At 42.6% G+C, this 25,385-nt stretch overlaps 4 non-coding genes across 4 annotated transcripts; all 4 read left to right on the top strand.

The window, feature by feature from the left end:
• Positions 1-3,385: 3,385 nt before the first annotated feature.
• Positions 3,386-3,458, top strand: trnak-uuu (transfer RNA lysine (anticodon UUU)). The gene has a single exon. It is a non-coding gene; the product is annotated as a tRNA-Lys (tRNA).
• A 1,723-nt stretch (positions 3,459-5,181) lies between these two features.
• Positions 5,182-5,254, top strand: trnak-uuu (transfer RNA lysine (anticodon UUU)). The gene has a single exon. It is a non-coding gene; the product is annotated as a tRNA-Lys (tRNA).
• A 1,726-nt stretch (positions 5,255-6,980) lies between these two features.
• Positions 6,981-7,053, top strand: trnak-uuu (transfer RNA lysine (anticodon UUU)). The gene has a single exon. It is a non-coding gene; the product is annotated as a tRNA-Lys (tRNA).
• A 5,324-nt stretch (positions 7,054-12,377) lies between these two features.
• trnak-uuu (transfer RNA lysine (anticodon UUU)) lies at positions 12,378-12,450 on the top strand. Its single transcript has one exon. It is a non-coding gene; the product is annotated as a tRNA-Lys (tRNA).
• Positions 12,451-25,385: the final 12,935 nt, after the last annotated feature.

Raw genomic sequence — 25,385 nt, 5'->3', positions numbered from 1 at the left:
CAATCAGCTGCACCCTCAGCCTTCTCTGCTCTAAGGAAAACAACCCTAGCCTGTCCAGTCTCTCTTCATAGCTGAAGCTCTCCAGCCCAGGTAACATCCTGGTTAATCTCCTCTGCCCCTTTCCGAAGTAATCACATCCTTCCTTTAGTGTGGCGACTAGAACTGCAAAGAGTCTTCCAGCTGTGGCCTAACTAGTGTTTTGTACAGCTCCATCATAACCTCCCTTCTCTTATATTCTATGCCTCGGCTAATGTAAGCAAGTTTCCCATAGTCCTTTTTAACCACCATATTTACCTGTCCTGCAGCCTTCCGGGATGTATGTACATGCACACCAAGGTCTCTCTGATCCTCTGTCCTTCTAAGTGTCCTACCATTCATTGTATACTCCCTTGCTTTGTTAGTCCGCCCAAAATTCATCACCTCACACTTTTCAGTGTTAAATTACATTTGCCAATGTTTTGACCATCTAACCAACTCATCCTGTAGCCTGAGGCTTCCCTCCTCGCTATTTATCACTCCACCAATTCTCGTCTAATCTGCAAACTTACTGATCATACCTCCTACATTCATATCTAAATCATGAATGTACAGTACAAACAGCAAAGGACCCAGCACCGATCCCTGTGTTACACCACTGGACACAGGCTTCCAGTCACAAAAGCAAACTTCGACCATCACCATCTGCCTCCTGCCACTAACCCAATTTTGTATCCAGTGTGCCAAACTGACGTGGATCGCATGGGCTCTTACTTTCTTTACCAGTCTCCCATGTGCGACTTGGTCAAAATCCTGACTTAAGCCCATGTAGAGTACTTCAGCTGCACTACCCTCATCCACACACCTATTCACTCCCTCGAGAATTTCAATCAACTTGGTTAGACATGATCTCTTCCTGACAATGCCATGCTGACTATTCTTGATTACTCCTTCCCTCTCCAAGTGGAGACTAATTCTGTCGCTCAGAATTTTTTCAATATTTTCTCCACCACTGATGTTAGGCTCACTGCCCTTTAATTCCCTGTTTTATCCCTACTAACCTTCTTGAATAATGGTAATACGTTATCTATTCTGCAGCCCTCTGGCACCTCTCCTGTGGGCAGAGAGGTTCTGAAAATTTGTGTCAGAGCCCCTGCAACTTCCTGCCTTGCCTCACACCGCAGCCTGGGATACAACTCGTCTGTACCTGGGGAATTAGCCACTTTTAAGGCCGCTAAAATCGCTCGATAATAATTTGTTCAAGTATATCACAATCCCACTGACTGATAACTATGCCTACATCGATCATCTCCGTAATGAACACCGCTGCAAAATATTCATTTAAATGCTTACCTACATCTTCCGGCTCTACACACAGATTGGCACTTTGGTCCCTAATGGGGTCCTCTCTTTCCAGTTTACATCTTGCCATTAATATATTTATAAAACACCTTGGGATTGTCCTTTACTTTGCCCGCCAGTGTTGTTACATGTCCCCTCTTCGCTTTCCTAATTTATTTTTTAATTAGACGCCTGCCCCTTCTATATTCCTCTAGGGCTTCCATTGTTCTTAGTTCTTGGTACCTCCCAAAAGCCTCCCGTTTTTTCCTAATCCATACCTGTATATCCCTTGACATCCAGGGTTCCTTAGGATTCTTGGTCCCACCCTTGATCTTTACGGGAACTTTTTGGCGTTGTACTCTCTCTATTTACTTTCTGAAATACTCCCACTGCTCTGATGTGGATTTTCCTACAAGTAGCTGATCCCAGTCCACTTTTGCCAGATGCTGCTTTATCTCATTAAAAATGGGCCTTCCCCCAATTTGGAACTTATATTTCTGGTCCATCTTTGTCCTTTTCCATGACTACCTTAAATCTCACCGAATTATGGTCACTGTCACCAACATGCCCTCCTACTTGCACTTCTAACATTTGCCCGGCTACATTCCCTAGAATTAGGTCCAGTGCCGCCCCCTCTTTTGTAGAACTTTCTACATGCTGGCTCAAAAAGCTGTACTGGATGCACTTTAAGAATTCTGCACCCTCTAAGCCTTTCACATTCTGACTATCCCAGTTAATATTCGGGAAGTTGAAATCCCCTACTATTATTATCCTATTATTTCTACACTTCTCTGAGATTTGCCTACATATCTGTTACTGTATCTCCCCCTGACTGTTTGGGGGCCTGGAGTACATTCCAGCAAAGTGCTTGACCCTTTTTCTTTTTAAGTTCTACCAATATGGCCTAATTGCAGGAAACTGCTAACTCGTCATCAATCCATACAGCAGTAATTGAATCATTGGTTAATATTGCAACACCCCCTCCTCTTTTACTCCCCCCTCTCTCTCGCCTGAAGATTCTATACCCTGCAATATTGAGCTGCCATTCCTGCCCCTCCCTCAAACATGTCTCTGTGATAGCAACAACTTCAATTCATCTGCCTTACTCGCAAGACTCCTTGCATTAAAATAAATGCCATCCAGCCTTGCCATACTCCGTTGTGCTGTTACATATTACTTCTGCCTTCCGGGCTCACTTGTTTTTTCCTCTATATTTGTCTGTACATCACACCCTACTATAGTTCCACTCAGTATCCCATCCCCGTGGCTCTCAATCCCATCAAGTAAGTCGTTAATGAAATCGGTGATTAGTTGAGTTCCCAAAAGTGATCAATCAGAGACACCACTCGTCATAATCTGCCAATTAATGTACCTGATCATCATCTGCAAACTTTGTCTCCTGCCGTTCCACCAATTTCCTAACCAGGTTAATAATTTGCCTTCAATTACATGCGTTTCAAATTTAGCCCAATGTCCCTTATGCGGGACTTTTTCAAATGTCTTTGCTCCATGTCTACAAGCAAATAATAATTTGTGAACTGGGACTCATAAACCTCTTTGCTCCTCAACAGTTAATAGCTTCCCATTATTTAGAAAATACTCAGAACTATCTTACTTTGTTCCAAAGTGGCTGGTGTCACACTTGCGTACATTGAACTCGATTTGCCTTTGTTTTGCCGGCTTACTGTGTCTGTCTCTGTCCGTTTGGTTACCTCCATTTCCCAACTGCACTACAAGCGGACCGTCTAACTTAGTGCGATCTTCAAAATATGATGTACAGTGCTCCATTGCTCCATCCAAGTCAGTCATAAATACGGTGAACATTTGATGATCTAATACAGATATCTGGGGGACGGCACTTGTCACATCTGACTCCGCTGCTAACGAGCGTGTCTTTTGTGGGTGGGTTAATATTTCTGAAGTGATGGTGGTCTGAGGCAGTCAGTCCGGATTTGTGGGAGAAATGTGCTGTACAGGTTGGTTTATGGACAAGTAAATTGAATTTGTCGGAGATGCAATGATGCACTGCAGCCAATGAAAGTACTTTTGTGAGCTGGGCATTGCAAGAGCCCGGATAGCTCAGTCGGTAGAGCATCAGACTTTTAATCTGAGGGTCCAGGGTTCAAGTCCCTATTCGGGCGCTGCTTTTAAATCGCGATACTCAACTTTACATTCGCACTTTGATCATTTAACAAAGAAAATAACAACAGGAGCAGGCCATTTCATGCCTGGAGCCTTTCTGTCATTTAATTAAATCATCGATCGATATCCGTTTGCATTCCTTTGCTCCAGATCCCTTAATACCTTTGGTTAACAAACATCTCTCAATCTCAAGTTTAAAATTGACAATTGGCCCAGCTTTAATTACTGTCTGCGGAAGTGTGTTACAAATTTCTGTCACATAAACTTCTCTCCTGAAACGCTTGGATCTAATGTTGAGGCTATGGCCCCTTCTCCCAGATGGGTCAAATATCAGAAATAGCTTCTCGCTATCTACACTAGCATTTCCTCTTAATATCGTGAATACTTCAATCAAATCACCACTTAAGCTTCTAAATTCCAGGAAAAAGAAACCGAGTTTGTGCAATATCCCGTTGTAATTTGTCCCTTGGACTCTATGTCTCCTTCACTTTTTAAGCCTAATAATACATTCCCAAGCTGTGATGCCGAGAATTGAACACAGTACCGCAGCTGTGGCCTAACCAGTGCTTTGTATAGCTGTGGCATCATTTCACCCTCTTATATTATAATCCTGCAGATATAAGTATCACTTTTCAATTAGCTTTTTGATTCATTTCTGTACCTGTACATGACCATTTAATGATATATGTACAGGGACACAAGTCTATTTGGATATCAACTGTTTCCAGCTTAACATTATAAAGAGTGTATTCTAAATACTCCTATAAAGATCGGTAGTGAATCACGTCACACTTGCTAATATTTAAATCAATTTGCCAGAAAATTACACATTCACTTAATCTATGAATATCTGGTCAAATGTCTTGCTTCCATCTCAACTGATTTTCATGCCGCCTATCTTTTTTGTCATCCTCAAACTTGGATGTGTGGCTCTCAAGTAAGTCGTTAATGAAATCGGTGATTAGTTGAGTTCCCAAAAGTGATCAATCAGAGACACCACTCGTCATAATCTGGCAATTAATGTACCTGATCATCATCTGCAAACTTTGTCTCCTGCCGTGCCACCAATTTCCTAACCAGGTTAATAATTTGCCTTCAATTACATGCGTTTCAAATTTAGCCCAATGTCCCATATGCGGGACTTTTTCAAATGTCTTTGCTCCATGTCTACAAGCAAATAATAATTTGTGAACTGGGACTCATAAACCTCTTTGCTCCTCAACAGTTAATAGCTTCCCATTATTTAGAAAATACTCAGAACTATCTTACTTTGTTCCAAAGTGGCTGGTGTCACACTTGCGTACATTGAACTCGATTTGCCTTTGTTTTGCCGGCTTACTGTGTCTGTCTCTGTCTGTTTGGTTACCTCCATTTCCCAACTGCACTACAAGCGGACCGTCTAACTTAGTGCAATCTTAAATATATGATGTACAGTGCTCCATTGCTCCATCCAAGTCAGTCATAAATACGGTGAACATTTGATGATCTAACACAGATATCTGGGGGACAGCACTTGTCACATATGACTCCGCTGCTAACGAGCGTGTCTTTTGTGGGTGGGTTAATATTTCTGAAGTGATGGTGGTCTGAGGCAGTCAATCCGGATTTGTGGGAGAAATGTGCTGTACAAGTTGGATTATGGACAAGTAAATTGAATTTGTCGGAGATGCAATGATGCACTGCAGCCAATGAAAATACTTTTGTGAGTTTGGCATTGCAAGAGCCCGGATAGCCCTGTCGGTAGAGCATCAGACTTTTAATCTGAGGGTCCAGGGTTCAAGTCCCTGTTCGGGCGCTGCTTTTAAATCGCGATACTCAACTTTACATTCGCACTTTGATCATTTAACAAAGAAAATAACAACAGGAGCAGGCCATTTCATGCCTGGAGCCTTTCTGCCATTTAATTAAATCATCGATCGATATCCGTTTGCATTCCTTTGCTCCAGATCCCTTAATACCTTTGGTTAACAAACATCTCTCAATCTCAAGTTTAAAATTGACAATTGGCCCAGCTTTAATTACTGTCTGCGGAAGTGTGTTACAAATTTCTGTCACACAAACTTCTCTCCTGAAACGCTTGGATCTAATGTTGAGGCTATGGCCCCTTCTCCCAGATGGGTCAATCATCAGAAATAGCTTCTCGCTATCTACACTAGCATTTCCTCTTAATATCGTGAATACTTCAATCAAATCACCACTTAAGCTTCTAAATTCCAGGAAAAAAAAACCGAGTTTGTGCAATATCCCGTTGTAATTTGTCCCTTGGACTCTATGTCTCCTTCACTTTTTAAGCCTAATAATACATTCCCAAGCTGTGATGCCGAGAATTGAACACAGTACCGCAGCTGTGGCCTAACCAGTGCTTTGTATAGCTGTGGCATCATTTCACCCTCTTATATTGTAATCCTGCAGATATAAGTATCACTTTTCAATTAGCTTTTTGATTCATTTCTGTACCTGTCCATGACCATTTAATGATATATGTACAGGGACACAAGTCTATTTGGATATCAACTGTTTCCAGCTTAACATTATAAGGAGTGTATTCTAAATACTCCTATAAAGATCGGTAGTGAATCACGTCACACTTGCTAATATTTAAATCAATTTGCCAGAAAATTACACATTCACTTAATCTATGAATATCTGGTCAAATGTCTTGCTTCCATCTCAACTGATTTTCATGCCGCCTATCTTTTTTGTCATCCTCAAACTTGGATGTGTGGCTCTCAATCCCATCAAGTAAGTCGTTAATGAAATCGGTGATTAGTTGAGTTCCCAAAAGTGATCAATCAGAGACACCACTCGTCATAATCTGCCAATTAATGGACCTGATCATCATCTGCAAACTTTGTCTCCTGCCGTGCCACCAATTTCCTAACCAGGTTAATAATTTGCCTTCAATTACATGCGTTTCAAATTTAGCCCAATGTCCCATATGCGGGACTTTTTCAAATGTCTTTGCTCCATGTCTACAAGCAAATAATAATTTGTGAACTGGGACTCATAAACCTCTTTGCTCCTCAACAGTTAATAGCTTCCCATTATTTCGAAAATACTCAGAACTATCTTACTTTGTTCCAAAGTGGCTGGTGTCACACTTGCGTACATTGAACTCGATTTGCCTTTGTTTTGCCGGCTTACTGTCTCTGTCCGTTTGGTTACCTCCATTTCCCAACTGCACTACAAGCGGACCGTCTAACTTAGTGCGATCTTCAAAATATGATGTACAGTGCTCCATTGCTCCATCCAAGTCAGTCATAAATACGGTGAACATTTGATGATCTAATACAGATATCTGGGGGACGGCACTTGTCACATCTGACTCCGCTGCTAACGAGCGTGTCTTTTGTGGGTGGGTTAATATTTCTGAAGTGATGGTGGTCTGAGGCAGTCAATCCGGATTTGTGGGAGAAATGTGCTGTACAGGTTGGATTATGGACAAGTAAATTGAATTTGTCGGAGATGCAATGATGCACTGCAGCCAATGAAAGTACTTTTGTGAGCTTGGCATTGCAAGAGCCCGGATAGCTCAGTCGGTAGAGCATCAGACTTTTAATCTGAGGGTCCAGGGTTCAAGTCCCTGTTCGGGCGCTGCTTTTAAATCGCGATACTCAACTTTACATTCGCACTTTGATCATTTAACAAAGAAAATAACAACAGGAGCAGGCCATTTCATGCCTGGAGCCTTTCTGCCATTTAATTAAATCATCGATCGATATCCGTTTGCATTCCTTTGCTCCAGATCCCTTAACACCTTTGGTAAACAAACATCTCTCAATCTCAAGTTTAAAATTGACAATTGGCCCAGCTTTAATTACTGTCTGCGGAAGTGTGTTACAAATTTCTGTCACACAAACTTCTCTCCTGAAACGCTTGGATCGAATGTTGAGGCTATGGCCCCTTCTCCCAGATGGGTCAATCATCAGAAATAGCTTCTCGCTATCTACACTAGCATTTCCTCTTAATATCGTGAATACTTCAATCAAATCACCACTTAAGCTTCTAAATTCCAGGAAAAAAAAACCCGAGTTTGTGCAATATCCCGTTGTAATTTGTCCCTTGGACTCTATGTCTCCTTCACTTTTTAAGCCTAATAATACATTCCCAAGCTGTGATGCCGAGAATTGAACACAGTACCGCAGCTGTGGCCAACCAGTGCTTTGTATAGCTGTGGCATCATTTCACCCTCTTATATTGTAATCCTACAGACATAAGTATCACTTTTCAATTAGCTTTTTGATTCATTTCTGTACCTGTCCATGACCATTTAATGATATATGTACAGGGAAACAAGTCTATTTGGATATCAACTGTTTCCAGCTTAACATTATAAGGAGTGTATTCTAAATACTCCTATAAAGATCGGTAGTGAATCACGTCACACTTGCTAATATTTAAATCAATTTGCCAGAAAATTACACATTCACTTAATCTATGAATATCTGGTCAAATGTCTTGCTTCCATCTCAACTGATTTTCATGCCGCCTATCTTTTTTGTCATCCCCAAACTTGGATGTGTGGCTCTCAAGTAAGTCGTTAATGAAATCGGTGATTAGTTGAGTTCCCAAAAGTGATCAATCAGAGACACTACTCATCATAATCTGCCAATTAATGTACCTGATCATCATCTGCAAACTTTGTCTCCTGCCGTGCCACCAATTTACTAACCAGGTTAATAATTTGCCTTCAATTACATGCGTTTCAAATTTAGCCCAATGTCCCATATGCGGGACTTTTTCAAATGTCTTTGCTCCATGTCTACAAGCAAATAATAATTTGTGAACTGGGACTCATAAACCTCTTTGCTCCTCAACAGTTAATAGCTTCCCATTATTTAGAAAATACTCAGAACTATCTTACTTTGTTCCAAAGTGGCTGGTGTCACACTTGCGTACATTGAACTCGATTTGCCTTTGTTTTGCCGGCTTACTGTGTCTGTCTCTGTCCGTTTGGTTACCTCCATTTCGCAACTGCACTAAAAGCGGTCCGTCTAACTTAGTGCGATCTTCAAAATATGATGTACAGTGCTCCATCCAAGTCAGTCATAAATACGGTGAACATTTGCTGATCTAATACAGATATCTGGGGGACGGCACTTGTCACATCTGACTCCGCTGCTAACGAGCGTGTCTTTTGTGGGTGTGTTAATATTTCTGAAGTGATTTTGGTCTGAGGCAGTCAATCCGGATTTGTGGGAGAAATGTGCTGTACAGGTTGGATTATGGACAAGTAAATTGAATTTGTCGGAGATGCAATGATGCACTGCAGCCAATGAAAGTACTTTTGTGAGCTTGGCATTGCAAGAGCCCGGATAGCTCAGTCTGCAGAGCATCAGACTTTTAATCTGAGGGTCCAGGGTTAAAGTCCCTGTTCGGGCGCTGCTTTTAAATCGCGATACTCAACTTTACATACGCCCTTTGATCATTTAACAAAGAAAATAACAACAGGAGCAGGCCATTTCATGCCTGGAGCCTTTCTGCCATTTAATTAAATCATCGATCGATATCCGTTTGCATTCCTTTGCTCCAGATCCCTTAATACCTTTGGTTAACAAACATCTCTCAATCTCAAGTTTAAAATTGACAATTGGCCCAGCTTTAATTACTGTCTGCGGAAGTGTGTTACAAATTTCTGTCACACAAACTTCTCTCCTGAAACGCTTGGATCTAATGTTGAGGCTATGGCCCCTTCTCCCAGATGGGTCAATCATCAGAAATAGCTTCTCGCTATCTACACTAGCATTTCCTCTTAATATCGTGAATACTTCAATCAAATCACCACTTAAGCTTCTAAATTCCAGGAAAAAAAAACCGAGTTTGTGCAATATCCCGTTGTAATTTGTCCCTTGGACTCTATGTCTCCTTCACTTTTTAAGCCTAATAATATATTCCCAAGCTGTGATGCCGAGAATTGAACACAGTACCGCAGCTGTGGCCTAACCAGTGCTTTGTATAGCTGTGGCATCATTTCACCCTCTTATATTGTAATCCTGCAGATATAAGTATCACTTTTCAATTAGCTTTTTGATTCATTTCTGTACCTGTCCATGACCATTTAATGATATATGTACAGGGACACAAGTCTATTTGGATATCAACTGTTTCCAGCTTAACATTATAAGGAGTGTATTCTAAATACTCCTATAAAGATCGGTAGTGAATCACGTCACACTTGCTAATATTTAAATCAATTTGCCAGAAAATTACACATTCACTTAATCTATGAATATCTGGTCAAATGTCTTGCTTCCATCTCAACTGATTTTCATGCCGCCTATCTTTTTTGTCATCCTCAAACTTGGATGTGTGGCTCTCAATCCCATCAAGTAAGTCGTTAATGAAATCGGTGATTAGTTGAGTTCCCAAAAGTGATCAATCAGAGACACCACTCGTCATAATCTGCCAATTAATGGACCTGATCATCATCTGCAAACTTTGTCTCCTGCCGTGCCACCAATTTCCTAACCAGGTTAATAATTTGCCTTCAATTACATGCGTTTCAAATTTAGCCCAATGTCCCATATGCGGGACTTTTTCAAATGTCTTTGCTCCATGTCTACAAGCAAATAATAATTTGTGAACTGGGACTCATAAACCTCTTTGCTCCTCAACAGTTAATAGCTTCCCATTATTTCGAAAATACTCAGAACTATCTTACTTTGTTCCAAAGTGGCTGGTGTCACACTTGCGTACATTGAACTCGATTTGCCTTTGTTTTGCCGGCTTACTGTGTCTGTCTCTGTCTGTTTGGTTACCTCCATTTCCCAACTGCACTACAAGCGGACCGTCTAACTTAGTGCAATCTTAAATATATGATGTACAGTGCTCCATTGCTCCATCCAAGTCAGTCATAAATACGGTGAACATTTGATGATCTAACACAGATATCTGGGGGACAGCACTTGTCACATCTGACTCCGCTGCTAACGAGCGTGTCTTTTGTGGGTGGGTTAATATTTCTGAAGTGATGGTGGTCTGAGGCAGTCAATCCGGATTTGTGGGAGAAATGTGCTGTACAGGTTGGATTATGGACAAGTAAATTGAATTTGTCGGAGATGCAATGATGCACTGCAGCCAATGAAAATACTTTTGTGAGTTTGGCATTGCAAGAGCCCGGATAGCCCTGTCGGTAGAGCATCAGACTTTTAATCTGAGGGTCAAGGGTTCAAGTCCCTGTTCGGGCGCTGCTTTTAAATCGCGATACTCAACTTTACATTCGCACTTTGATCATTTAACAAAGAAAATAACAACAGGAGCAGGCCATTTCATGCCTGGAGCCTTTCTGCCATTTAATTAAATCATCGATCGATATCCGTTTGCATTCCTTTGCTCCAGATCCCTTAATACCTTTGGTTAACAAACATCTCTCAATCTCAAGTTTAAAATTGACAATTGGCCCAGCTTTAATTACTGTTTGCGGAAGTGTGTTACAAATTTCTGTCACACAAACTTCTCTCCTGAAACGCTTGGATCTAATGTTGAGGCTATGGCCCCTTCTCCCAGATGGGTCAATCATCAGAAATAGCTTCTCGCTATCTACACTAGCATTTCCTCTTAATATCGTGAATACTTCAATCAAATCACCACTTAAGCTTCTAAATTCCAGGAAAAAAACCCGAGTTTGTGCAATATCCCGTTGTAATTTGTCCCTTGGACTCTATGTCTCCTTCACTTTTTAAGCCTAATAATACATTCCCAAGCTGTGATGCCGAGAATTGAACACAGTACCGCAGCTGTGGCCTAACCAGTGCTTTGTATAGCTGTGGCATCATTTCACCCTCTTATATTGTAATCCTGCAGATATAAGTATCACTTTTCAATTAGCTTTTTGATTCATTTCTGTACCTGTCCATGACCATTTAATGATATATGTACAGGGACACAAGTCTATTTGGATATCAACTGTTTCCAGCTTAACATTATAAGGAGTGTATTCTAAATACTCCTATAAAGATCGGTAGTCAATCACGTCACACTTGCTAATATTTAAATCAATTTGCCAGAAAATTACACATTCACTTAATCTATGAATATCTCGTCAAATGTCTTGCTTCCATCTCAACTGATTTTCATGCCGCCTATCTTTTTTGTCATCCTCAAACTTGGATGTGTGGCTCTCAATCCCATCAAGTAAGTCGTTAATGAAATCGGTGATTAGTTGAGTTCCCAAAAGTGATCAATCAGAGACACCACTCGTCATAATCTGCCAATTAATGTACCTGATCATCATCTGCAAACTTTGTCTCCTGCCGTGCCACCAATTTCCTAACCAGGTTAATAATTTGCCTTCAATTACATGCGTTTCAAATTTAGCCCAATGTCCCATATGCGGGACTTTTTCAAATGTCTTTGCTCCATGTCTACAAGCAAATAATAATTTGTGAACTGGGACTCATAAACCTCTTTGCTCCTCAACAGTTAATAGCTTCCCATTATTTAGAAAATACTCAGAACTATCTTACTTTGTTCCAAAGTGGCTGGTGTCACACTTGCGTACATTGAACTCGATTTGCCTTTGTTTTGCCGGCTTACTGTGTCTGTCTCTGTCTGTTTGGTTACCTCCATTTCCCAACTGCACTACAAGCGGACCGTCTAACTTAGTGCAATCTTAAATATATGATGTACAGTGCTCCATTGCTCCATCCAAGTCAGTCATAAATACGGTGAACATTTGATGATCTAATACAGATATCTGGGGGACAGCACTTGTCACATCTGACTCCGCTGCTAACGAGCGTGTCTTTTGTGGGTGGGTTAATATTTCTGAAGTGATGGTGGTCTGAGGCAGTCAATCCGGATTTGTGGGAGAAATGTGCTGTACAGTTTGGATTATGGACAAGTAAATTGAATTTGTCGGAGATGCAATGATGCACTGCAGCCAATGAAAGTACTTTTGTGAGCTTGGCATTGCAAGAGCCCGGATAGCTCAGTCGGTAGAGCATCAGACTTTTAATCTGAGGGTCCAGGGTTCAAGTCCCTGTTCGGGCGCTGCTTTTAAATCGCGATACTCAACTTTACATTCGCACTTTGATCATTTAACAAAGAAAATAACAACAGGAGCAGTCCATTTCATGCCTGGAGCCTTTCTGCCATTTAATTAAATCATCGATCGATATCCGTTTGCATTCCTTTGCTCCAGATCCCTTAATACCTTTGGTTAACAAACATCTCTCAATCTCAAGTTTAAAATTGACAATTGGCCCAGCTTTAATTACTGTTTGCGGAAGTGTGTTACAAATTTCTGTCACACAAACTTCTCTCCTGAAACGCTTGGATCTAATTTTGAGGCTATGGCCCCTTCTCCCAGATGGGTCAATCATCAGAAATAGCTTCTCGCTATCTACACTAGCATTTCCTCTTAATATCGTGAATACTTCAATCAAATCACCACTTAAGCTTCTAAATTCCAGGAAAAAAAAACCGAGTTTGTGCAATATCCCGTTGTAATTTGTCCCTTGGACTCTATGTCTCCTTCACTTTTTAAGCCTAATAATACATTCCCAAGCTGTGATGCCGAGAATTGAACACAGTACCGCAGCTGTGGCCTAACCAGTGCTTTGTATAGCTGTGGCATCATTTCACCCTCTTATATTGTAATCCTACACATATAAGTATCACTTTTCAATTAGCTTTTTGATTCATTTCTGTACCTGTCCATGACCATTTAATGATATATGTACAGGGACACAAGTCTATTTGGATATCAACTGTTTCCAGCTTAACATTATAAGGAGTGTATTCTAAATACTCCTATAAAGATCGGTAGTGAATCACGTCAAACTTGCTAATATTTAAATCAATTTGCCAGAAAATTACACATTCACTTAATCTATGAATGTCTGGTCAAATGTCTTGCTTCCATCTCAACTGATTTTAATGCCGCCTATCTTTTTTGTCATCCTCAAACTTGGATGTGTGGCTCTCAATCCCATCAAGTAAGTCGTTAATGAAATCGGTGATTAGTTGAGTTCCCAAAAGTGATCAATCAGAGACACCACTCGTCATATTCTGCCATTTAATGTACCTGATCATCATCTGTAAACTTTGTCACCTGTCGTGCCACCAATTTCCTAACGAGGTCAATAATTTGCCTTCAATTACATGCGTTTCAAATTTAGCCCAATGTCCCATCTGCGGGACTTTATCAAATGTCTTTTGCTCCATGTCAACAAGCTAATAATAATTTGTGAACTGGGACTCATAAACCTCATTTCTCCTCAAAAGTTAATAGCTTCCCATTATTTAGAAAATAATCAGAACTATCTTACTTTGTTCCAAAGTGGATGGTGTCACACTTGCGTGCAGTAAACTCGATTTGCCTTTGTTTAGCCGGCTTACTGTGTCTGTCTCTGTCCATTTGGTTTCCTCCATTTCCCAACTGCACTACGAGCGGATCGTCTAACTTCGTGCGATCTTCAAAATACGATCTACAGTGCTGCATTGCTCCACCCAAGTCAATCATAAATACGGTGAACAGTTGATGATCTAATACAGATATCTGAGGGACGGCACTTGTCACATCTGACGCCGCTGCTAACGAGCATGTCTTTTGTGGGTGGGTTAATATTTCTCAAGTGATGGTGTTCTGAGGCAGTCAGTCTGGATTTGTGGCAGAAATGTGCTGTGCAGGCTGGATTATAGACAAGTAAATTGAATTTGTCGGAGATGCAATGATGCACTGCAGCCAATGAAAGTATTTTTTGATCTTTGAATTGCAAGAGACCGGATAGCTCAGTCGGTAGAGCTTCAGACTTTTAATCTGAGGGTCCAGTATTCAAGTCCCTGTTCGGGTGCTACTTTCAAATCGCGATATTGAATTTTACAGTCGTGCTTTGATCCTATAACAACAGGAGCAGGCCCTTTACTGCCTGGAGCATTTCTGCCATTTAATTAAATCATCGATCGTCATCCGTTTGCATTCCTTTGCTCCAAATCCCTTAATACCTTTGGTTAACAAACATCTCTCAATCTCAAGTTTAAAATTGACAATTGGCCCAGCTTTAATTGTTGTTTGCGGAAGTGTGTTACAAATTTCTGTAACGCAAACTTCTCTCCTGAAAGGCTTGGATCTAACGTTGAGGCTATGGCCCCTACTCCCAGATGGGTCAATCATCAGAAATAGCTTCTCGCTATCTACACTAGCATTTCCACTTAATATCGTGAATACTTCAATCAAATCACCACTTAAGCTTCTAAATTCCAGGGAAAAAAACCCGAGTTTGTGCAATATCCCGTTGTAATTTGCCCCTTGGACTCTATGTCTCCTTCTGGTAAATCTACGCTTCACTTTTTAAGCCTAATACTGCATTCCTAAGCTGTGATGCCAAGAATTGAACACAGTACCGCAGCTGTGGTCTAACCAGTGCTTTGTATCGCTGTGGCATCATTTCACCCTCTTATATTGTAATCCTACAGATATAAGTATCACTTTTCAATTAGCTTTTTGTATCTTTTCTGCAATGCATTAGTACATTGAGATGGTATATCACTTTGCAATGTAATAGACATTTGCAGTGCAAAAGCACTTTATACTGGAATATCACTTTCTAATATAATATTCCTTTGCAGTGCAATAGAACATTGCAATGGAATATCATTTTGCAATATACAATCATTAGTAATGCAATACGACATTACAATGGAATACCCCTTTAAAATATCGTAGTCATTTGCAATGCAATAGAACATTGCAATGGAATATCGCTTTGCCTTTGTGGTGATTATTCTTTATGTTTAGTAAGAAGTATTGTGATTGCTTGTTTGTTTCCTGCCTTGGGATATATGCTGTAATCTCATTGGTAGTTGATGTCATGTGATTTGTGGTGGCCATCTTAAATTCAATTCTTTCCAGCCTTTAGTTGGGTCTGGGTGTTGAAGATGTGCTACCGGATTTTTAAGTTAATAAAGCCTAGATTAGAAAGGCAAATCTATTCTTTATTTCAATTTATTACCTTTATGTCAGAATGGAGCGATATCTTCAAACAGAACGATTCAATGCTGACCCTAATTCGGCAGGAGTGGATGATAAATGGAAACATTGGTATTGTACATTAAAAAACTTTTTGGGCGTGTTGGATCAAGCGTCTCTAAATAAGCTGAATATGCTGATCAACTACATTGCTCCGGATGTGTATAAGTATATTTTGGGCTGTAAAACTTACGAAGTGGCTATTTCTACATTGGAAAAGATTTTTGTTAAAGCAAAGAATGAGGTATTTGCACGTCACCTTCTATCTGCCCGTAGACAGCAGGTGGGAGAATCTTTGGATACTTATTTACAAGCACTTCGGTGCCTTAGTGTTAACTGTAATTATAAGGCTGTGACGGCTGAAGAATATAAGGAAGAATCGGTACGGGATGCTTTTTTTATTGGATTACTGTCTAGATCAATTCATCAGCGGTTGTTAGAAAATAAGACTTTGGATCTTAAGAGTGCTTTTGAGCAAGCTTCTACATTGGATGTGGCTCAGAGAAGTTCGGATTCTTTTGCTCTTTTTAATCAGCCTGTGACTGTGGTTTCGGCAGTTCCGGATGAAAAGGAATTATGTGAACTTAATAGGAGTGGTTTACTAGATTCTGAAACAGTTTCTACTTCAGCGGCTGTTGCCTCTAGGATTCAGAAGTGTTATTTTTGTGGGAACGTCCGGCACCCTCGTCTGAATTGTCCTGCTCGGGAGGCTGTGTGTAGTAAATGCAGCAAGAGAGGTCATTACGCACGTGTGTGTAAATCATCAGGTTCAATTACCTCCTCTGTGACTATTCAGCCTTTAGATAGGGCGTTTATTGCATCAATTTCTGCTGCATTTGCTCATGGCCTAAACAAAGCTATAGTTACGGCCCAAGTTAATGGGTTGGAAGTGAAGGCCCTTTTAGATACGGGCAGTACTGAGAGTTTTATAAGTCTTCAGTTTGCAAAGGAGAAGCATTTGAAAATTTCGCCTGTTTCCTATCAGGTGTGTATGGCTCAGACGACTCTCACTTCACAAGTAGCTGGTTGTTGCCTTGTGAAATTGATTCTTCTAGGTAATACGTATACTGATGTACGCCTATCTGTTTTGCCTAATCTCTGTGCAGATATTTTGATTGGTCATGATGTGCTTCAGTTACACGAGAGTCTCAGTCTTTCATTTGGAGGGACTAAGCCACCTTTATCTATTTGTGGATTAACCTCTTTATCCATTTCTCCATTATCACTTTTTTCCAATTTGATGCCGGATTGTAAGCCAATTGCTACCAAGTCAAGAAGGTATAGCAGTCAGGATAGAGAATTTATTAATTCTGAAGTTCAACGTCTCTTTTTGGAAGGAATCATTGAACCTAGTTGTTCGCCTTGGCGGGCACAGGTAGTTGTCACGACTAACGAGAGACATAAGAAACGAATGGTAATAGACTATTCCCAAACTATTAATAGGTATACTCAATTAGATGCGTACCCTTTGCCTAAGATTGATGAGCTTATCAATAAAGTATCTCAGTATAAGGTTTTTAGCACTATTGACCTAAAGAGTGCTTATCATCAGATTCCTATTGTTAAGAAGGATCAACCATATCCGGCCTTTGAGGCTGGTGGAAAGCTGCATCAGTTTTGCCGAATACCATTTGGTGTTACTAATGGTGTTGCTTGTTTTCAACGGGCAATGGATGCTTTTATAAGTGATAACTCTCTCTCTGACACCTTTTCATATTTAGATGACATCACGGTGTGTGGCAAATGAAGGGTGGAGCATGATTCTAATTTAGAAAGATTCCTTCAAGCTGCGGAAAAAGTTGTTTTAACTTTCAATAAAGAGAAGTGTACCTTTTCGACCACTGAGGTAAATCTACTGGGGTACATTATCTCAGGAAACAAGATTAAACCAGACCCAGAACGTCTGCGACCATTGATTGATTTACCTTGTCCTACTAATTCTAAGGCTTTGCAACGAGTTGTTGGACTGTTTTCTTACTATTCTAATTGGATTGCAAATTTTTCACAGAAGATCCGGCCTCTTATTCGGGTTACGACATATCCTCTATCATGGGAGGCCAGGACGTGTTTTGATAATTTTAAAAAGGATATCCTTGGAGCAGTTGTGCATTCTATTGATGAGCAGGTTCCTTTTGTGATTGAGACAGACGGTTCTGATTTTGCAATTGGGGCTACTCTGAGATGCGCTATCAATTACTCATAAAAGACTGAGAGTTAAGAGAGTAACTAAAGGCTTTTATTAACAAAAGAATGAAGGTCTGCCTCGAGTGGTCGACCGGTCCAGAATACAAAGGGCTGGGGAGCAGTCACCTTTATACTAGGACTTGTGGGAGGACTCAGCCGAGGCATGTCCAGGCATGTACACAGTGGAATACAAACAGTGGTTTACCACATTCACCCCTTGTTTAAAATTGAGTCCGGCGGGGTGAAGTGTATTAAAAGTTAGTGTATTGGAGTCTCTCCAGAGGTCTTTTCTGCCGCTGTGATCGGCGTGGAGACGGCAGGGGTAGTGGAGCTTCCGGCGTCGAGTCCTGCGTAGGCTGTGGCACCAGCGTGTCGTCCTCGTAGATGTCGAGCGGGTCGCGGGGCCCAGGCCTGCATTCTGCTGGGGCTGGATATCGGATCGTGGGGGGGGTGGTAGTGAGTAGTGGGTTACTGCTGCCCGCGAGGGTGCAAGGTCTCTTATGGAGACTGTGTCCTCCCGCCCGTCCGGGTATGCAATGTAAGCATACTGGGGGTTGGCGTGGAGGAGCTCGACCCTCTCGACCAGGGGTTCCGTTTTATGGGTCCTCACGTGTCTTCTCAGTAGGACCGGCCCTGGGGATGTCAGCCACGGCGGTAGCGATGTCCCCGATGTGGACTTCCTTGGGAAGACAAACATTTTCTCATGAGGGGTGGCGTTAGTGGCAGTGCAGAGCAGTGACCGAATAGAGTGGAGAACATCGGGGAGCACATCCTGCCAGCGGGAGGTTGGAAGGCCCCTAGACTTTAAGGCTAGCAGGGCGGCCTTCCAAACTGTCGCATTTTCTCTTTCCACCTGTCCGTTCCCCCGGGGGTTGTAACTGGTGGTCCTGCTTGTGGCAATACCCCTAGTTAGCAGGAACTGACGGAGTTCGTCGCTCATAAACGATGAGCCCCGGTCGCTATGGATATAGCTGGGGAAACCGAACAGGGTGAAGAGGTCGTTCAGACATTTAATGACCGTGGCACTGTTCATGTCCGGGCAGGGGATGGCGAACGGGAAACGGGAGTACTCATCAATAATATTGAGGAAGTACACATTGCGGTCGGAGGAGGGGAGAGGCCCTTTAAAATCAACGCTCAGGCGCTCGAAGGGGCGAGTGGCTTTTATCAGGTGGGCCCTGTCTGGTCTATAAAAGTGCGGTTTGCACTCAGCGCAGACTTGGCAGTTCCTGGTCATGGTCCTGACCTCCTCAATAGAGTAAGGCAGGTTGCGGGCCTTGATGAAGTGGAAGAACCTGGTGACCCCCGGGTGGCAGAGGTCATTGTGAAGGGCCCGCAGTCTATCGATCTGCGTGCTGGCGCAGGTGCCACGCGATAGCGCATCCGGGGGTTCATTGAGCTTCCCGGGCCGGTACAAGATCTCGTAATTGTAGGTGGAAAGTTCGATTCTCCTCCTCAAGATCTTGTCATTTTTGATTATGCCCCTTTGCTTGTTGTTAAACATGAAAGCAACTGAACGCTGGTCAGTGAGCAGGGTAAATCGTTTTCCGGCCAGGTAGTGCCTCCAATGATGCATAGCCTCCACAATCGCCTGGGCCTCCTTCTCAACAGCGGAGTGTCTGGTTGCCGGGCCTTGGAGTGTTCGTGAAAAGAAGGCCATGGGTCTCCCCGCCTGATTGAGGGTAGCGGCCAGGGCAAAGTCGGATGCGTCGCTTTCCACCTGGAAGGGGATGGATTCATCCACTGCGTGCATGGTGGCTTTGGCAATGTCCTCCTTGATATGGTGGAAGGCTAAGCGGGCCTCTGCCATCAAGGGAAAAGAGGTGGACTTGATCAGCGGACGGGCCTTGTCCCCATAGTAGGGGACCCACTGGGCGTAATAGGAGAAAAACCCTAGGCACCTCTTCAGGGCCTTGAGGCAGTGGGGCAGTGGGAGTTCCATAAGGGGACGCATCCGATCGGGGTCGGGGCCGATGACTCCGTGTTCCACAACACAGCCAAGGATGGCGAGGCGGTTTGTGCGGAATATGCACTTCTCCTTGTTATATGTCAGGTTCAGGAGTTGGGCGGTGCGGAGGAATTTTTCGAGGTTTGCGTCATGGTCCTGCAAGTCACGGCCGCAGATGGTCACATTGTCCAGATATGGGAAAGTGGCCCGCAACGCATTTTGATCTACCATCCGGTCCATCTCCCTTTTGAAGACAGAGACCCCGTTGGTGACGCCAAAGGGAACCCTAAGGAAGTGATAGAGGCGGCCGTTTGCCTCAAAGGCAATATACTGGCGGTCCTCAGGGCGGATAGGGAGCTGGTGGTACGCTGATTTCAGGTCAATGGTCGAGAAGACGCGGTACTGCGCGATCTGGTTGACCATATCAGCTATGCGGGGGAGTGGATAGGCGTCCAGCAGGGTGGAGCGATTTATTGTCTGGCTGTAGTCGATGACCAGGCGCTGCTTCTCGCCGGTCTTAACGACCATGACCTGGGCTCGCCAGGGGCTGGTGCTGCCCTCAATAATCCCTTCCTTCAGGAGCTGCTCCACTTCGGTTTTAATGAAAACACTGTCCCCGGCACTGTATCGCCTGCTCTTTGTGGCGATGGGCTTACAGTCGGGGGTGAGGTTAGCAAACAGTGGGGGAGGGGGGTGACTCTGAGTGTGGAGAGGTTGCACCTGGTGCGCGGCGGGCAATTTGGAAGCTGCTGGCTGCGGACTGTGAGTGGGGGTAGGGGTCCACCGTATGCCATCGTAACACTTTTAAGGTGGCACTGAAAGTCTAACCCCAGCAGGACAGCAGCGCAGAGGTCGGGCAGGACCAGAAGTTTAAAATGATCGTACACAGTCCCATCTACTACGAGTGTCACCATGCAGTAGCCACCGATGTCCGCCGACTGGGACTCGGAGGCCATAGAAATCCGCTGGTGCGCAGGCAGGACTGGGAAAGAGCAACGCCGCACCGTGTTGGGGTGGATGAAGCTCTCCGTGCTCCCAGAGTCAAAAAGGCAGATTGTATCGTGACCATTCACCTTAATGTCCATTGTGGAACTGGCCAGCTGGTGCGGTCTCGCTTGGTCCAGTGTAATGGATGCCAGCGTAGGGGTCGGTGTATCAGATGAGGCGGTGTTGGGGGCCTGCTGCATTCCGGCTGTCATCCAAGATGGCGGTGTCCATGATCCCCATGTGGCTGGAGGCGTCCAAAATGGCTGCTGTACTGGTGGTTCGCACATGGCCGGGGAGGCCCAAGATGGCGGCCCGCATGGCCCACACGTGGTGTTGCTGGGGTTCGGGGTGGCTTTGGCCCTGCAGACGCTAGCGTAGTGTCCCTTCTTCCCGCAGCCCGAGCAGATCGCGTTTTTCGCCGGGCAGCGCTCTCTGGGGTGTTTTGCCTGGCCACAGAAGTAGCATTTCCGGCCTTGGGGCACTGCTGTCTGGCTTTGGGACACTGCTGCGGTAGTTGGGCCGTTGCTGGGGTGTGGCTGGGGTGGCACGGCGCTATGAGGTGGTCCTACCGTGTCCCAGGCTGTCATTCCCCGTGGCATCCACGGTGCAGAGGAGTAGGCATCCATGCCCCGGTAGGCTGCATCCAATGATAGTGCGAGTTCAGAGGCCTTGTTGAGGTCGAGGTTACTCTGCTCCAACAGTCGCTGTCGTGTGTAATTGGATCTGTGGCCCGCTACAAAAGCGTCCCGGATAAGTTCCTCTGTGTACACGGCGGCCTTTACATCCTTACAACCACAGGCCCGGCCAAGCACAGACAGTGCCTGAAGGTATTCCACGGTCGATTCCCCAGGTTGCTGTTTACGACTCCCCAGAAGGTGCCTGGCGTACACTTCGTTCACTGGGCGCGTGTACTGGTCTTTGAGGAGCTTGATAGCGTCTGCGTACGAGGTCGCATCGTGGATGACCGAGTACACTCGGTGGTTCACTTTGGAGGTCAGGACATCCAGTTTGTCCTCGTCCAATTTGATTGCTGCGGAGGCGGTCAGGAATTTTTCCAAACACTTAAGCCAGTGAGCAAACTTGGTGGATGAGTCCGCCTCCCGGTGATCTAAGTCCAGGCATGCTGGTGTGAGGATCTTCTCCATTATAAAAATTTTGTTAATAAAATTGATGCGCTATCAATTACTCATAAAAGACTGAGAGTTAAGAGAGTAACTAAAGGCTTTTATTAACAAAAGAATGAAGGTCTGCCTCGAGTGGTCGACCGATCCAGAATACAAAGGGCTGGGGAGCAGTCACCTTTATATTAGGCCTTGTGGGAGGAGTCAGCCGCGGCATGTCCAGGCATGTACACAGTGGAATACAAACAGTGGTTTACCACACTCTGAACCAAAATGGAAGACCTGTGGCCTTTTTCTCACTTACCTTGAACAATAGTGAAAAAAGACATTCTTCATTGGAGAAAGAGGCGTATGCAATAGTAGAAGCACTGCGTAAATGGAGACATTATTTATCGGTGCGACATTTTACGTTGGTAACTGATCAAAAGTCTGTGTCCTTTATGTTTGATGTCAAACATTTTGGAAAGATTAAGAATGATAAAATAATGAGGTGGAGGATTGAGTTGGCATGTTACCATTTTGATATAGTTTATCGTCCGGGGAAGGATAATGTTGCTGCTGATGCGCTGTCGAGGGCTTATTGTTCTGTGATTCACGGAGATACGCTTATTAATCTTCACAATGCCTTATGCCATCCTGGGGTTACGAGGATGATACACTTCGTACGCAGTAAGAATTTGCCCTTTTCAGTTGAAGACGTCAAGCGGATGACTTCATCATGTTCTATCTGTGCTCAGTGTAAACCGAATTTCTTTAAGCCTCAACAAGCTCATCTTATAAAGGCTACTTCTCCTTTTGAACGTTTGAGCGTCGATTTCAAGGGGCCTCTTCCTTCAACTACTCAAAACCGATATATATTTACTGTTGTGGATGAGTTTTCAAGGTTCCCTTTTGCTTTTCCTTGCACAGATGTATCAGCTGCTACAGTTATCAAATGTCTGACTCAACTTTTTGTCATCTTTGGGATGCCTGCGTATATCCATTCGGATCAGTGAAGTTCTTTTATGTCTTCCCAGTTGAAGGAATTCCTCCAGAGTCGGGGAATTTCTACTAGCAGAACTACCCCGTATAATCCCCAGGGTAATGGACAGTGCGAATGATACAATGGGGTGATCTGGAAGGCAGTTATGTTGGCTTTGACATCCCGGAACCTTAAGAATACACAGTGGGAAATGATACTGCCTGACGCCCTGCATTCCATTAGATCATTGCTTTCAATGGCTACTAATGTGACCCCCCATGAAAGGCTCTTTAACTATCCGCAGAGATCTACTACAGGATATTCGGTACCTTCATGGCTTACTATGCAGGGACCTGTGCTGCTTCGATGCCATGTTAGATTGTCAAAATATGATCCTTTAGTGGAGGAGGTGGAGCTGTTGGAGGCAAATTCCCAATATGCTCATATTCGATTCCAAGATGGGAAAGAAAGTACCGTTTCAATTGAAGACTTGGCTCCTTGTGGTGGCCAGCCCTCTTCTGAGGATATTAACAATAGTCATGATTCAGATAATGTGGATGCTGTTACAGATACTACGAATATTTCCAATCCGACTGCAGATAATTATACTTCTATTAGTCAGCCCTCGATGGATGTTCATGACCGTCCCAGTTTACCTCCTGATGGGATTTCTAATCCGGAAACCGTTGAAAATCGGGATATGGATAGCCTTCCTGCAGGAGATACTTCTGTGTCTCCTGGTGTGGGCGGGCAAGGAATTTCACCAAGGTTAAGAAGGTCGACATGAACAAGATATCCGGTCGACCAATTGAAAATGGACTTTTAAATTGATAGTAATGTTTTAAAATTGTTGAAATATTATATTATATTGTTTTAGTTGAGAGATACTTAATACTTATGTGCAATGTTATTATTTGTTGTTGCTCACTTAGTATTGTGTCATGTTGAATAGTTTTATTTTGTCTGTGCATAGTTTTAGTTGTAAATAATTAATTATAAATTGTAAAGGTTATTTAGGTTGGAGTATTTTTTAAAAGGAGTGGTGAATGTGATGATTATTCTTTATGTTTAGTAAGAAGTATTGTGATTGGTTGTTTGCTTCCTGCCTTGAGATATATGCTGTAATCTCATTGGTAGTTGATGTCATGTGATTTGTGGTGGCCATCTTAAATTCAGTTCTTTCCAGCCTTTAGTTGGGACTGGGTGTTGAAGATGTGCTACCGGATTTTTAAGTTAATAAAGCCTAGATTAGAAAGGCAAATCTATTCTTTATTTCAGCCATAGAATCATTATTTGCAACGCAATAGCACATTGCAATGGAATATCACTTTGCAATATAAAAGTCATTTGCAGTGGTACAGAACATTGCAATGGAATATCATTTTGCAATATGACGGTCATTCGCAATACAATAGGACATTACAATGGAATAACACTTAACAATATCGTAGTCATTTGCAATGCAATAGAACATTGCAATGGAATATCATTTTGCAATATAATAGTGCTTTGTAGTGGAAACTTCCTTTGCAATGGAAGCAGGCTTTGCATTACAATAGTCATTTGCAATGAAATTGCACTTTGCAATGGAATATTCCTTCGTAATATATTATTCATTTGAGGTGCAATAGCAGAAAGCAATGTAATATCACCTTGCAATATAATAGTCGCTTGCAATGCAACAGAACATTGCAATGAAACATCATTTTGAATATTATTGTCATTTGCGATGCAACAGAACAATGCAATTGAATATCCCTTGGCAATATAATAGTGCTTTGGAGTGGAGTCTGCCTTTGCAATGGAATCTGACTTTGCTCTATGTTCGTCACATAACAATCACGTAATCCTTTGCAATGCAGCAAGACATTACAATGGAACATCAATTTTATTGTAATAGACATTTGCAATGCAATAGAACATAGAGATGGAAATTAACTTTGCAATATGATAGACATTTGCAATGCAATAGCACATTGCACTGGCATATCACTTTGCAATATAATTGTAATTTGCCATGCAACAGAACCTTGTAATGGAATCTCATTTTACAATACAACAATCATTAGGAATGCAGTAGGTTATTGCAATGGAATACCACTCAAAAATATTGTAGTCATTTGCAATGCAATAGAACATTGCAATGGAATATCGCTTTGCAATAAAATCATCATTTGCGATGCAACAGCACTTTGCAATGGAATATAATAGTCATTTGCCGTGCAATGGAACATTGCAATGGAAAATCATTTTGCAATATAACAGTCATTAGCAATGAAATAGCACATTACAATGGAACACCACTTAACAATATCGTAGTCATTTGTAATGCAATAGAACATTGAAATGGATAATCAATTTACTATAACTGTCATTATCAATGCAACAGGACATTAGAATGGACTATCATTTTGCAATATAACAATCATTTGCAATGAAATAGGACATTACAATGGAACACCACTTCTAGTGTCCGAGTATCAATAATACACGGACTGCAGGAGAACAATGAAACAGGTATTTACTGAACAGAGGGTAAACTTAAGACTGACGTACAGAAGCCTGCTATGGCTTTTTATACAGGTGTGGTCACTGCCGGTATTGCAGTATAAATCAGTTCTTCTCTTAAAGGTACATACACAACACCACATAAAAATATCATAGTCATTTGTAATGCAATATTTCATTGCGATAATTTATCACTTTGCAATACACTAGTCATTTTCAATGCAGTAGTACATTGCAATGGACTAT

The sequence above is a fragment of the Somniosus microcephalus genome, unplaced genomic scaffold (genome assembly GCF_052327205.1).
Source record: "Somniosus microcephalus isolate GS21.2 unplaced genomic scaffold, FLI_Smic_1.0 unresolved_chr5, whole genome shotgun sequence".
In the NCBI taxonomy this organism is placed as follows: domain Eukaryota; kingdom Metazoa; phylum Chordata; class Chondrichthyes; order Squaliformes; family Somniosidae; genus Somniosus; species Somniosus microcephalus.
This window is presented reverse-complemented; position numbering and strand designations above follow the sequence as displayed.